This window comes from Chrysemys picta, chromosome 2, assembly GCF_011386835.1.
Source record: "Chrysemys picta bellii isolate R12L10 chromosome 2, ASM1138683v2, whole genome shotgun sequence".
Classification (NCBI taxonomy): domain Eukaryota; kingdom Metazoa; phylum Chordata; order Testudines; family Emydidae; genus Chrysemys; species Chrysemys picta.
In genome coordinates, this window is record NC_088792.1 from 233,634,324 (window position 1) to 233,649,979 (window position 15,656).

General features: G+C 38.3%; 1 protein-coding gene across 23 annotated transcripts in view; it reads right to left on the reverse strand.

The window, feature by feature from the left end:
- EYA1 (EYA transcriptional coactivator and phosphatase 1) overlaps positions 1-15,656 on the reverse strand; it is a 246,731-nt gene that overhangs the window by 172,941 nt on the left and 58,134 nt on the right. For 4 of the 23 annotated variants that reach the window (XM_042845094.2, XM_042845070.2, XM_005309294.5 and 1 more), the window contains one exon: positions 12,194-12,271. The exons of the other annotated variants lie outside the window; for them this stretch is intronic. The gene's annotated coding sequence lies outside the window, so the exon portion shown is untranslated. The remainder of the gene's footprint in view (positions 1-12,193; positions 12,272-15,656) is intronic. 23 annotated transcript variants of the gene reach the window in all.

Below are 15,656 nucleotides of genomic sequence, written 5' to 3' on the forward strand. Positions count from 1 at the left end.
TTTTTAGGAAAGATTCTGTAAGGGCTGAGTATCCTTAACTCCCCAAAAGGGCAATGGGAATTAAAGATACTCAGCACCTTATAGGAACAGGCCTTTTATAAACATCTAGAAACATCATAATTCTCCTCCCTCCAAAAAGATCAATCTACAAATTGTGCAATCCAACTGCCAAAAAATATTTTAAGTGCTTTTTTAAATAAACAAAACTAAAATTTATTTTTAGAATTAGCCTTTAGAAGGAACATTTCTTGCATGTACTGTCATAAACCAATATTTAATATCTGCTTTATGTGTGCTCCGTTTATAATGTGCCACTCTACTGCCTAAACACTGCCATTTACTACAAACAGAAGAATAATTTGTTTAGCTATATAATCAGCAGAGAGGCAGCACACAATAAAAGAAGGCATTCTGGTTTTAAAATGAATAAAAATTGATTGCGTTCCTATAAAAACTAAATTGGCAGAGTGTTAATTGCATTTCACATAAACATCTGTAGCAGTCGGTGACTCGTTACTGTGCTGTAATGCAATACAGGACACTTAGGAATAAATGCATCCTCCAGATGAGTTCACAGAGATTTTCTAAAAGCGCCTGATGAGATTGTAAAAATCTGATTAGTCAGAACTGCTAATGACACTTAAAACAGAGGGAAATCTTTAAATAAAATTATTTTGCTCTCCTTCTCTCTTGATAAATTATATGCAAATTAGCACTGATTGAAAAATGTTTGCCTTGAAGGTAAATTCATACTAATGAAGAAAAGGTCATCAGCCTTCAACAAGAATATCTGCTGATTAAATCTGTAGGTACTTTTAAATTTTGTTAGTTTATTCTCCTCTAGTGGAGTGAGCAAATTTATACACTATTTTTATTATTAATTTCTGTCCTGGTAGCGCACACAATGCACTAGGCACTGCTCACACACAAACATCAGCCCAGTGTCTGCCCCAAAGAGCTTACAGACAAAAGCCCAGTCCTTCAAAGTTGTAAGCACATGCTTATATTCATATCCATTGTGAGCTGTCCCATTGACTTAAACCATATTACTTTCAGTGCACAAGGTTAAGCACACATGTAAGTCTTTGCCGGTTCAGAGCCTAAAACAACAATGTTCAAAGAATAGGAAAGAAGAATGCAATCAAAATACATACTTTATATACATATATACGCACCATCATGAAAATTTAGTTAGCTTACAGTTATGGTCAATTGAATTTCCAACCAAAACAACCCTCAAAAAATAGAGGAAAAGTTGATTGTGTACTGTTCATTAGTCAACTTTATTTAACGGTAACAGTACCAAACATTCCACTCCTTTAAATTACAAGTGGTATGACTTGAGGAGGGAGGGCAGATTTCTTCTCTCTTGATTAGCTCTCAGGATAGTATATGTTGAGTACACATTTCAAGCTCTGGCAAATTATAAATTGTGCAAGAAGTATAATAAAACAATTTGAATGAAAGATGCAAACAGATAACATCTGAAAGATTCCCCCTATTCATAACCACATAAAATTGGGTTCCCAGATCCATATAATTAATTTGTAATCATTTTAAAATAAAATAAATGTATACACTAAATTGTAACAAACCCATAACATATTGTTTACTTTAAAATTCACACAATTCAAATACTTGTTACAACAGCGCTTCAAAACTGTCATTATCCAAAGCTGCTCATCGTTTTAAGGAACTGATTTTCCTCTCACTGATAATGATTCCAGTGAACTTGCTCACAATTTTCAACGAAGGAAAGACAACCAGGCCCCAAGTACCTAGATATAACTTGAATCATATGAAATTACCCTGGTTGATTTATCACCAGATAAGAATTTGTTTATACCATTACTACTGTTAACCTCTTAGATTGTAAATTCTATGGAGAACGGACCATGCCTTTCTTTGTGATTTTACAACTCCTAGTACAACGGGGTCCCCATTCCTGATCAATGAAAAATACTATTTAATATAACTAGTAAGTAAAAACTGTCACAGTTTAGGGCAACAGCACCCATATTCCCCTCCGTCGTCCCTTGAGGACACTGTGACAGAGTGCTAGCAGCAGCACCCTGATCACTGATGATGTTCCAGCACAAAAAAAGCTGCAGGCTCTGAGGGAAGCAGTTAATCACTTTCTATTGTGGGATCACGAGCACTTGGGTTGTAATTACCAAACTATTGATACAACTGGCAGTAATTGGGAGGATATAAGTAGGAGGAACAGGAAGGGGAGGGTCCAGAGGGAAAACTATGTAAAAGAGACACACTGTGTGGAAAGCTCCTATTGCAATATGCCTGTGTCTTGTTCTGTTTGCCAAAGAACTGTGGAATAAATGGTATATGTGGTTAAGGAAAAACAGCCTGGGCATGCTTATGACCATGATGGAATTGGGTTTATGAAGTGACGGAATGAGATAATGCAATGTGCCACACCACATAGCAGAGGGACTGCCCTGTGACAGACACTAATTCTAGGCTCCTGGCTTCTCAACTATCACCTCTCTTGTGGAGGGACATGGGTCTCTCTCCTGCCTGAGAAGGGGTTTCTCCAGGCTGCATAGTTCCCTGCCTAAACTGTGATATTCCCAGCAAGCCAGATAGCTTAAACAGGCTAGCGTCTGCACTTTGCTTTCTTTTTGAAGTCTATGAACATAATTGCCAACAATTGTAAGTTACCACACAGCTCTTTCTAAGCAAGCACATTTATTCTTTTGATAAAAACACTACAGAGAAAACACAGCAAAAACAATAAAAGAACCCCCACACATGCTAAAAGGTTTACCAGAGATCACCCCCAACTCCACCAAGGGTTCTAATCAGTGTCAATCCTTCTAATCTTCCACAAGGATTAGCTGGTCTCCCCACCCTACCTCCTGGTTGGACAGAAGCCCCGTGTTAGTGTAAACTTGGGCTATTTATCCAAGAGTAATTTCTTTGTCTGTTGGTCTCTGGAGAATCCGGTTTGAATTAGTATATGTGAACATCTTCAGGTGGCATCATCCTTCTCTGAAGGTAGTACAACCTGAATGAATTGTCCTCATCACCCTGCACTGTTCTTAGTTCTGGAGGAGGTGCGATCACCCTCCCCTGTGGAATTACATACAATCCCTGGCCCACAATCGTACATAAACTTACTACAGTAAAATTTCCTGAAGATATTGCAGGAAATTGCCACTTCTGTCACAACAGCATCCAGTTTAAGCAAAAACATTTTACTTGAGTCAAAAAAGCAGGAAGTTGGACCAGTGAAGTAGGTGTAGCTCTTGGGAGATGTACAGTATAAGGGAGTCCTAAATTAAGTAAAATTCTTTCACTTTCCTCCATTATGAGTAGCTCTTACAAGGAATTCTTCATTTGGAGTGTCCTTTATTACATAGTGGATGTTCCAATTTACAATGGATTGTTATATGCCTTATAAAAGTGCATTATGAAGTTGGTCTGATATTTGTTCAGTATAATATCTTTCAATAAATGAGAAAAAAAGGAAATATGGAACCAGTGGGCGCTTTCTGATAATTCTAATAAAGGTCTCAAAGTAGGTGCATAACTTTAAGCATGCGAGTAGTATCAGTGGGATCGCTCATACACTTGAAGCTATGCACGTACTTACCTTGCTGAATCAGATCCATAAGGCCACTTTTTTGACCGTCTTACCCACATCAGCAGTCCTACTGAAGATCAAAGCTTGTTATTTCATGGGGAATTCCTCATGCCATTTTCCCCAAACATTCAGCCGAGTTTGCAGCTCTGTAGAACGAAGGTGCAGTTCCACACCCAGAACTCAGTCAACCTCATAAAATTACACAGAAAGACAGAAACTTCCAGGTGGAGGAGTTGGGGGCCTTTTGCTCCCACCTGCTCCTGACTCCACTGCATCCTCGCTGCCAGAGCCTTCATTTTTTGCAACTGCCCCTGAGACCTCTATAAAGGTTGCTTACCCTACCAGAAGCTTTTATCACCAGGTTTCCAGCTGATTGTTGGTAAGATGATACAAGCAGATGAGAGAAATTGTTGAAGCTCTCAAATGTAATAAAACCCGGCTTTTGATATCTCATGATATTTCTGTCTACATTCCTCTTTTGTAAATTATCATTTGGGGATCATGCTAGAAGATCCAGAGATGTCTGTTTTCACAGGTTTATCCCAATTAATGATAATGAATGCTGTCGTACAATAATTCTCTACTGAACATCTTGGTGGAAATCATTCTGTCCGTAGGATCAATGAGTGGAGGATCCCTTCCATGTGAACAGAGATCCCCTCTTCAGCCATTTCCATGGCCCCATCCACATGGTGAATACTTTGGATATCCATACATAAGTAAATTGTATCCTCTGCATCTCTACCCCCTAACATCTAGCACTAAATCTCTTCAAAAGTTAATGCAGTTTGAGGCATTTGTAAACTCTGGGTTTGATGACTAAATCAAAACATTGTCAACATATGAAAATATGCAGTTGGCCACATTTTAACTTTGATTCCTTTCTTTATAATGATGTAAAATGCAAAGCTAATGGCTCTACAGCAGCTGCCTGAAGTGAGGTCAACAGAAGACAGCTCTGGTGAGTACTGGGTTTTTTTTGGTAAAAGAAACAGGAGGGGGAAAAAAAGATTGGTTCCTAGTGCACTACCTTGTAAGGCATTTACTTTCACCTAGTATATAAAAGTGTTCCAAAGTTCATGGCTTTAAGAACTGAAAATAAGTAGTGCCATTCTAAAGAATCAAAAGCGTTTTCCAGGTCTACCAAGAATAGATTACTCCTGTTCTTTGAAATTGGATTGTACATAAAATATGTGAAATAATCTTGTGAGATTATCTGATGTAGAACAATATGGTATAAATCCTGATTAATTTTATAATGCACTGAAAACAAATTACCTGTTCCAGCTTATTTAGCTAGTAATTTAGATAATATTTTAAGATCTGAATTCAGAAGTACTATTGGCTGTAAAGGGCACCCTCCAAAGAACTTTTATTAGGCTTGGCAAGGACTGTAATATTACCTTCATTTGAGTTAGATCATCTATTTTGGGTGAAAGCATGATTGACCAGTTTGCAGAACCTTTGCTCAAAATGTTCAATGGATTACTTATTATGTAGGTGTGCTTATTAAGAAACAATTTGGCTTGATGTTTACCCACACTGGAATTGATTTCTAATGATATGCACGACATCTTCTTTACTAATAGGCTTATCAAGCATGATTTTTCATTTAATTTATAGAAAGAGCATTTTCATAAGAAACATGTAACTATTTCTGAGTTAAATACCATTTCAGATAAACACAAGATTTAAACTGAAAGGTGCAGTTAATAGTTTCTCAACTGTACATAACTGAATCATCTTTTTCTATGGCAGGAATAATTCTGACATATCTTTTCCAAGTAACCATGCTAGCAATTTCTCATTTTGTCAAATCATTCATAGCCTTTCTGTTTAGATTTAAATGACAAGTGTTCAGTGGCTGAAGAATCTGTTATGGAGAGTTTATTTGTTCAGACTGTGTTAGTTCAGCTGCAGTTTCTCCTGAATGATTTAATACATGTTGCTGTTATAACTCAGATTGTGTCTTATAGTGCGTGTTCATTTTTTCAGTCATTTCCTTTTAAAAAACAGGTGCTCTAGAATATAGCATGTGCCTTAATTGTGATTTTGAAAGCTTCCCATTTAATATCTAATGCAGTTGCATTTCAGAAAGCTGGAAACCATTGTGGGTTAGTAAAGGTGGAATACTTTACTAGTGCCTGGTAATCAGGATATTTTGTTGTTGGGCCAATATAGTAACTAATCAGGGAAGCCCTGGATAGGTATTTTGTTTCACAAACTTGAAATAAGGAATTTTTAGGGAGAAAGAGAAAAATTATATGGGAATGTGAGTTACATGCCACGGACAAAACGAAGAGTCTTGGAACAGGGTTCTTGTTTACAAATTTCAACTAGTCCAAGTCATTAGCTATCTTATACCAGCTTTGAAGTCCATTTGCCTAGTGAACATGGCCATTAAGGACTGATCCACTATCATATCTAATGGATATACAAAATCTCTTCCTCAAAGAGTATAGTTATGAAGAAATGGAGCTAAATGCTAGTTATTTTAAAGTAATTGGGGTGAGGGGGATGCAATTCATGTTCAGAGACTGGAAGTATTTGTTTCCTCAGTAAACATCCTATAACTACTTTATTATGTTTGGGTCTAAGAGTGCCTGGGAGGCCTTCCATAGCAAAGATTTACCAATTAAAGTCACTGTCTCCTGATATTAAGATTTCAGTAGCTAAAAATACTGGTTTCACCCATAACTGCTTTAATATTTGGATTTGTGTAGTAGGCAGGCAAGTTTCTTGTATAAAAAGCATTTGAACTTAGCCATCAACACTAAAAGAATTTGTATTTCTAAAATTAGAAGACTTGACTACTCCAACTTCCTCTGGTCGGCAAGATGGCCAACTTGTCCCCTCAGTTTCAATTGAAACACTGCCGCTAAAATAATCTTCCTAGCCCATTGCTCTAACCACACTAACCCTGAATCTCTCTGACTTCCTTTCCTTCATCTCATCAAATACAATTTTTCTTTCCGCACCTTTAGGGACCTTCACAATTTAGCCCTTCCATTCTTATCTGATCAGACAATATCATATCTTACAATACTGCTGGTGCCCTCTACTCTCCAATGGTATCAGTAGTAATTGTTCATTTGTCTGATTTTCACAGAAGCGCCCATGCACTCTCTCCCACGCTGACCCTCTGCAAAGAATGCCATTCTCAAACTCAACCATAAAACCACTACTCCTGTGCTCCTTCAGGTCCCTCCTTAAGACTGTCTTTTGCAAATGACAAATTGTCAACTGACAATATTTAGGCAGGTACAGCCAGAAGCAATTACACCTCTACCTCGATATAACACTGTCCTTGGGAGCCAAAAAATCTTACCGCGTTATAGGTGAAACCGCATTATATCGAACTTGCTTTGATCCACCGGAGTGCGCGGCCCCACCCCCCCGGGAGCACTGTTTTACCACGTTATATCCAAATTCGTGTTATATAGGGTCACGTTATATCGGGGTAGAGGTGTATCTCCTAATTTACTTATGTCATTAAGAAATACCAACATCTGTTTCTACAAACTATGCACATGCTTAGTCTATCACTGTTATCCCTTTTCTGCCTCCTCCAGTCCCTAAGCAGCCTTAAACACATTAGGGAAACTTTTCATTCATAGATCTCAAGAATTCTTTACAAAAGAGAGCAAAAAAGTATCACTATGCCCATTTTACAGATGGGAAACGGATACACAGAAGTAAAGTGACTTACCCAAGGTCACACAGCAAGTCACTGGCAGAGCTGAGTATAAAACCCAGCTTTCAAGACTCCAAGTCCAATGCCCTATCCTCTGGGCCATGCTGCTTCCCCTACATATAGAGAATGTGGCTTGAGAGATTTCTTTTAAGTGAGAACTTATAGGTCCTGATTCTCTACTGCTCTGTACTTTGGTAGACATTTACATCAGTGCACAGTGAGTGGAAAGTGGGTATAATGCTACCAAACCAAACTGGTCATGTTTTATATCTACTTTGCACAGGTGTAAATGGCCACACATGGACAAGGCAATGGATAGTCAGGCCCACAAAGCTCTCTGGTGTGAAGTGTAATCAATTTTACTTACGTTAGAAAGTAGAGGCAGCTACAGATTATTAATAAATCCACACACGTACTTTTCAGAGGCTCTACCACCAGTCTTTCAGTAACAAACAAGGAATCTAATACAGAAAAGTAACTTGCACCAAAGTGATTTGGAGTAATTTCACAGAAGGTTATTAGGAGTGGTTGAGCTTTTTTAGAACTCAGTTTCCTGAATCTAGTTACACTTTCACTAGAATTTCTTGAAATTCCACTGTTGCAATTAAGTTTGCCATCAAAAAAGTTCTTCGCCTTACATGTGAAGAATTCAGTTTTTTTAACCGTCACAGCTGCAGAGCCAGCTGCACCCTGTCTCTGAGTGCACCCTCTCTGGTGTTCAGACTCATGCCCTTACCTTCTCTGGGAGGGAATCCTGCAATTCTCATGCTTTTTAGAATAGGTCCTGGGGCTCCAGCACCTGATGTACCAACAGTGATTTCTCAAGAAGGTCCAACTGGATTTAGCACCTGCAAGTCAGGTTGCAACCAGGGCCGGCTTTAGCAGGTGCCCCCCCCTGCCCCAACTCCGCCCCGGCCCCGCCCCGACTCCGCCCCCTCCCTGCCCCATTGGATCCATCCCCAAATCCCCGCCCTAGCCCCGCGTCTTCCCCAAGCACGCCGCATTCCTCCTCCTCACCCCTCCCTCCCAGGCTTGCGCTGATCAGCTGTATGGCGGCGCAAGTGCTGGAGGGAGGGGGGAGAAGCAGGACGTGGCTTTTTTTTTTTTTTCATTCTTTTTTTTTTTCCCCTCACTCCGCCGGCAGCCCCAGACTTTGTGGGGCCCTCTTAGGAACAGGGCCCCATTCTGGGGAATTGGCCGAATCGGCTTAAAGCTGGCCCTGCTTGCAACCAGTGGTTAATACTGGTGACCAGACAGCTTTCTCATACAAAAGTGCTGTTTAGTCTTAACAGTAGGAACAAAGTATAACATATGTGAAAAAAGATTTCAACACAACAGAAGGCCTATATGCATGTCTCTCTCTCCCTCCTAGAGGCTTGGTATCCCTTGGTGGAAATCCTAGGCTGGTCCCTCTTTACTCTATATCACTGACCTGACCTGTGGTGTATGCCTGCGAGAACCATTTCTCATCAAGAGCTCTCAAAAACCACTTTTCCTCTCCTTCAAGGTGGTCACTTTTATCACTCCAGAAGCATTTTGTCTCAGGTTCCTAGGTTTTTTTGGTTCTCCTGTGTCTACAAACTGGGACCCCTCTTTGACAAACTGGTCCATTGAACTGGACAGGGGGTCGGAGGTAGGACATCAAAACTAATGGGTCTAGTATTGTCCCTCATGTGTGGGTTATCTCAAGCTACTGTCCTCTTTCCTGCATAGGTACAGCCAACCCTTGCTTAAATAAACTGCTTTTATTCATACTGTACCTCCCTTACAAAAGTCAAACAGACAGAACATATAATATTCATAAATTATTACAGATTAGCCCCACATCCTTCTCACTAACACTGAATCCTAAACATGTTGGGATGAGTATCACTGAATATGTTATTTTTCTCTCAGTTTTTTTGTTTGTTTACTGCTATAAAGTTGTATTTCTGAACTTCAGTGATGAAATCAGGGAACAGTGAAATCTTTTCAGCAGGATACCCTACATAAAAGGTGGTTCTAGACAGCTTATCTTTGTCCTTATGAATTAAGGCAATTAAATATTATGGATCTAAGGAAATAACTGTAGGAGATGTAGGGGTCTTTGCAAAAGAATTCGATGAGCTTTTTCTAAAATAGACACTGAAGCTAACACATCAAAGTCAAATAGCACAGACAGCATTTTTTTCAACTTAAGTTGTGACTTCTACCTTTTTTGCTATGACAAAAATTAAATTACACATTTTTACAATAATTATACAAAGTATTTTTATTTTAAAAAATACTTTAAAATGGATTATGCCAGCTCCTCAGCTGGTGTAAACTGGCATAACTCTACAATGGAACTATGACAATTTATACCAGCACAAATCTGACATACTAAATTATTTAAAATAGGAAAATACACAATGCACATAAAGGTGAAATTCTGGCCTCTTTGAAGTCAATGGTAAAACTCCCATTGACTTCAGCATGTGCATGATTTCACCCACACTATTCATGACAATGTAGTTATACATTGCTAATTACATTGTTTATACATCTCCAGTCATCTCTAAACACATCTCTTGTATGACACCTAGCACAATGAGGCCCTGGTCCATGACTAGGGTGCTAGGCACTATGGGAATACAAACAATAAATACTAATAATAACGATAATACATAAATATCAAAGGAAAGGCCTGCAGAAGTACTATTTGCTGGTAGGACTTACTGCAGTAAGCCAGCAATTCATTGGCTACACTTGGTTCATGTTGGGAAGCTTATCTTCATACCATAACGGCTAGAAACAGGGTTTGTTTGTTTTTTTAACTGAATGCTAAAAGATGCTCTGCAGAAGACTATTGAGAAACCATGACTTTTAAAAAATAGTTGCCAAAGACTTGGAATACATGGCAAATCATCACGGCATGACAAATAACTAGTCTTACTAACAAACTAGTCATGTTTCAGAAATACAGCTACACCTTAAAAATAAGTCTGTATACTAACAGAATTTTCTCAGTAATTTTTTAAAAAGTCAAAAGTCACTTTCCTCCCCCGCCCACACACACGCATCACTGGGGCACTCTGAATTTGAACCACACCTTCCTCACTGAGTCATGACCGGTAAAGTTGCTCTTTGGGGTTTTGAGAGAATACAACCCAAACAAATAAAACAAGAAAGGGGCTGAGTGAAAGACTGAGTACAAATATTTGTATACTCTGACTAGGATAAGTAAACGTAGTCCATTATAGAAAATTTCTTTAAATTATGGAAACCTGATGTCACATGTGTATGTACAGGATGCATGTGTACAGGATGCACCCACATTTATTAGTGAGGTGCCTCACTAGTGGTTTCCAAATAAATTTAACCAGTTATTTATCATTTATATATTTTATGAACATGTATGGTGTTTTACAGAGAGAAAAGAGTCATCAGCATGAGGAGCTTACAATCTGCATGCATATCACCATGGTATTTACACTTGAACTTGTGAATACATTTGTTAAAAATCAGAGCAATGCTGTCTTACTGAAGAACTCCTCTTCCACCTTTTGAATAATTTACTAAGTCTGACTAATGCATGTTGAGAAATTCCCTGTTGTTTAGATGAAAGGATGTCTCAAAGTTTAAAAATATAAAGATCATACAGGCCTAAAAACCAATCTTTTAAAAACTGCTGAATGGAGCTTTTAGTACTGGGACAACTCTAAATGATGTTTGAAAATTCTCATGCCAAAGGATTATGGAGAGACAGGGCCGGCTCCAGGCACCAGCTTAACAAGCAGGTGCTTGGGGCGGTCAAGGGAGAGGGGTGGCACCTGCGGCAATTCAGGGGCGGCAGGTCCCACACTCTCTCTAGGAGCGAAGGACCTGCCTCCGCTGATCGCAGCTTTTTTTTTTTTTTTTTTTTTTTTTTTTTTGCTTGGGGCGGCAGAAATGCTGGAGCTGGCCCTGTGGAGATATTAACCCTTAAATCTAAATCCCCTTCCCACATTTAAAAAAAATAGAAGCTACCACAGTGGTACTTCAGTGTATAACATCTTGAGCCCTTGGTTCCAGTGAATGTGTGGCCTTAACTGAAGTAACTTTGGCAGTCCCAATTCAGTCCCTAGAGAACGCAGTCCACACTATAAAACTAGGATTTCGTAATTTAATACAACTGAAATTCTGTATTGCAGAGACACCCCGACAACTCAGTTAGCATGGGGTCTGATTCACCTCCAGCTCCTGGGAAGGGGTCAAGATGAAGGTCACTGGGGCAGTATGAGCAGACTCATAACAGTTTGCTTGCATGAAAACTGACTGGATATGTAAGGGACTCCAATGTTAAAACTAGTCTTTGGTAATCATTCTTGAAATCTAAATGGCTATTACAAAATAAATTGCAATATTCTGGGTTTTCAGTTATGAATCCAGATTGGCTGGAAAAAGGCAAAGGAAGTCATAACCTTTTTGTATGCAAGTCACTGCCTTCAACAATGGGTTCCTCATGTTTCAGCCACAAACTCCATCATTTATTCCTCATCTGAGTTTGCCTTAAAATATACATGTACAAGTGTGCACCAACAATTAGTAGGAAGGTGCCTTACCATCTGTATACAAATGCATTTACCCAATTAATTATCATGGTTTACTAGTTATATAGTGGTCCCCAAAATGACATCAGGGGGAAAATCTCAAAGCAATGACAATTTCCAAACTCAAGAAGCAAGGGGAAAAATAGCATTGTGGTCTGTTGAATTTGTTTTGTGTTTTCATATAATGGGAACAACAGTCACAGCATTAGAGATTAGTTGCATTAAATAATTTTTGAGGTTATCAAATCTTTCAGCTTTGTTTCAGCTTTTAAAATTGCCACAAAAGCTGTTTACTGCTTTGCCATAAACAATATCAGTTAAACAAATTGATATAAAATTACTGACCATGTGCTTGGAAAAGCTTCTAAAGTATAAACTTCTCCCAAGAGCCATGCAATTCTGTAAAGAGGCCACCATTATTCCCTAGAAATCAAGACCGCTGATTATATAATAAGCATTAATGGAAATGAATGTTCATTCAAAATTTAATAACTACTTTGTTTTCTTCTGTAAGAGGAACATTTTCATAATATTCCTTTATTCTGTCTGAAGCTTAGCTTTATATCCACAAACGATACTAGCAGCTATTGCCTAATTTGTTCTTTCACTTGAACCAAGGCATTCATCCAGCTTTAAATATTGTCCATTTCTAGTCAAATGTCTGTTCATTTATTGCAATTTTTTAAAGTCTTTGAACAAAAGCAACTAAGGTAACACCTGCCAAGAGCGACCACTCATGAGAGTTAGCAAAAGTGGATGTTTGTAAGAGGTGGTCTCTCTTCAAAATTAATTAATTAATTAATTGGCAAACTGGATACCATCAGATTAGGCCTGAATAAAGACTGGGAGTGGTTGGGTCATTACAAAACCTAAACTTACTTTCCCCAATACTAATTTCTCCCTTCTGTTACTCACACCTTCTTGTCAACTGTCTGTAATAGGCCACTCTCTTGCCACTTCAAAAGTTATTTTTCCTCCCTTGGTATTCCGCTGTTAAGTGATTTATCTCATTAGACTGACCTCACACTTGGTAAAGCAACCCCCTCCTTTCATGTATTTATACCTGCTCCTCCATGCATCTGATGAAGTGGGTTCTAGCCCACGAAAGCTTATGCCCAAATAAATTTGTTAGTCTCTAAGGTGCCACAAGGACTCCTCGTTGTTTTTGCTGATAGAGACTAACACAGCTACCACTCTGAAACCTGTCTTCAAAAGGGTATTGCCATCTTTACTTCTACACTGGTGGCATCGCTGCCTTCAGAGCTGGGTGCCCAACCAGACAATGCCACTCTCTGCTCTGCCTTCAGAGCTGGGTGCCCAACCAGACAATGCCACTCTCTGCTCTGCCTTCAGAGCTGGGTGGCTGAAGAGTGGTGGCTGCTGGCCGGGTGCCCACCACTGAAGGTATAAGAAAATGTTGTCAGTGATGACAGCTCTCTCTTCACAGTTAAATTATAGGGAAAAGGGTTCTATGGACTCTGCAAGTAGTCACTCATGACAGGTGGTGTCTCTTCAGGGGTGGTCGCTAAGGCAGGTTTTACTGTATCCATAATTGTTCCAAAATACTAAAAAAAAAACCAAATACCCAGATCCAAACCATTTAGAATTAGATGGGTACAGAAGAGGAAGAAGGCCCAAGTAGTCTTCCCATGACTTTGTGTACCTCTATAATCATGACTGCACTACAGGTTTGGGGAAGTGCTAGCTACAATGGTAACACAGTTGTAGAAATGTGCTCTCCCAGCAGCCAGGAGGCAATATACTTCAACAAAAATCATCCTGCCTCCAAGAATCCCTGCTTGGCTGATGCATCTTCTGCCCCTCACTAATGCAGCTCAGCCTCATAAGAGGCATAACTATAAATTGTACCCCCTCATCCCCGTTCCTCTCCATTTTCACCTGCACTGGGGACCCCTGAATCAATTCTGATTCTGGTTTCTACAATGGTTCTGATTTTACACTTCATAAAGCTATTCAATTACTTTACTGTCAAATTAAATGTATCAATGCTAGTAAATCTGTATTTGTGCTAATACACAGCAGATTCTGACTCCTTATTAAAAGTGTAACTTGTAGGTGTTTCCTCCTTCCTCTCCTCGCATTGCAATGCAAGGGACCTGATCCTGCAAACACTTACTACCAGATGTAGCACTTACTTCAGTGCAGCCACTTATAATAGCTAGCAAGACACCCAGATAGGAAGCATTTCCAGAATCAAGTTGTAAACAAGCATTAAAAGATTAAGCATAAAAAAAAAGAGTACATTTGAACTTTGGGAATGATCATAATTCAAAAACTGAATGACTAATAATTACAAAGTACCTTTGTTTCTCTTAATACAATAACGGAGTAGCAGTAACTGAAAACAAATACTGCTATTTTCTGTTTTTGTCATCAAGTCCCTCATCCACATATGGTCCTGGCCAATTCAAACTAAAACACACTTACTTTCCTCTAAAATTGAAGGAGATAAAGATTAGAGAGTCTGAACAACTCATTTAAACTGTAAGGCTTACAAATTCTTGTGCCTCCAAGAGCAAGTTAAAAATCACATGAGGTCCTCTTTCTTTTCTGTAAAGATGTTGAGCTTAATATCCTGGCTCTACAGAAGAGTACGTGCCCATTGGATGCAGTATCAGGTTTATAGCTAAGAAAGTTATCCAAGTCTGATTTGCCTGCAATGTCAACAGAACAGGTATAATTTAGATTTCAGTTAAGACTCCAAAGATCTAAAAGCTATTTGACATTACAAACCTGTTTTAAAATAATAAGTTCCGTATCAAAGAAATTATGAACATTAATGTCACACTAGGCAACAGCAAGGCATCAGTTAACAAAATTAAAAACAAATTGATAGCACATGTCCTGCTGTTAAGCTTCCTTTATCTGTAAATGGATTAAATAGCTTAGTGACAAGTATATACAATTTTTCTTGTGGAGCAAAACTTTAAACTCTAATATATGTTTTGAAGAAAAAAAAAGAGAGGCTTCTTAGCAGGTCACCTTCCATTACTAATAGGGCTGTCAAACGATTAAAAGAATTGCAATTAATCAGGAGATTTAAAAAAGTCATGATTAATCACAATTTTAATCGCACTGTTAAACAATAATACAATAAATTTAAATTGGTATTCTAAGTATTTTTTGATGTTTTCTAATTTTCAAATACAACACAGAATACAAAGTGTGCAGTGCTCAGTTTATATTATTTTTACTACAAATATTTGCACTGTAAAAAAAAACAAAAGAAATCATATTTTTCAATTCACCTCATACAAGTCCATTCAGTCCTACTTCTTGTTCAGCCAATCACTATGAAAAACAAATGTGTTTCCAATTACAGGAGATAATGCTGCCCGCTTCTTATTTACAATGGCATCTGAAAGTAAGGACAAGCGTTCGCATGGCACTGTTGTAGCCAGCATTCAAGGTATTTATGTGCCAGATATGATAAGCATTCATATGTCCCTTCATGCTTCAACGTGTAGGCTCTAAAGTTTTACATAGCTGCACTCAAAAACAAAACTATGTTAAAAAAAAAATCTAAATTTGTAACTTACACTTTCACAATAAAGAGATTGCACTACAGTACTTGTATGAGGTGAACTGAAAAATACTATTTCTTTTATTTATCTTTTTACAGTGCAAATATTTGAAATAAAAAATATAAAGTGATCACTGTACACTTTGTATTCTGTGTTGCAATTGAAATCCATATATTTGAAAAATGTAGAAAATATCCAAAAATATTTATAATAAATTTAAATTGGCATTCTATTATTGTTTAACAATGCCATTAAAACTGGGA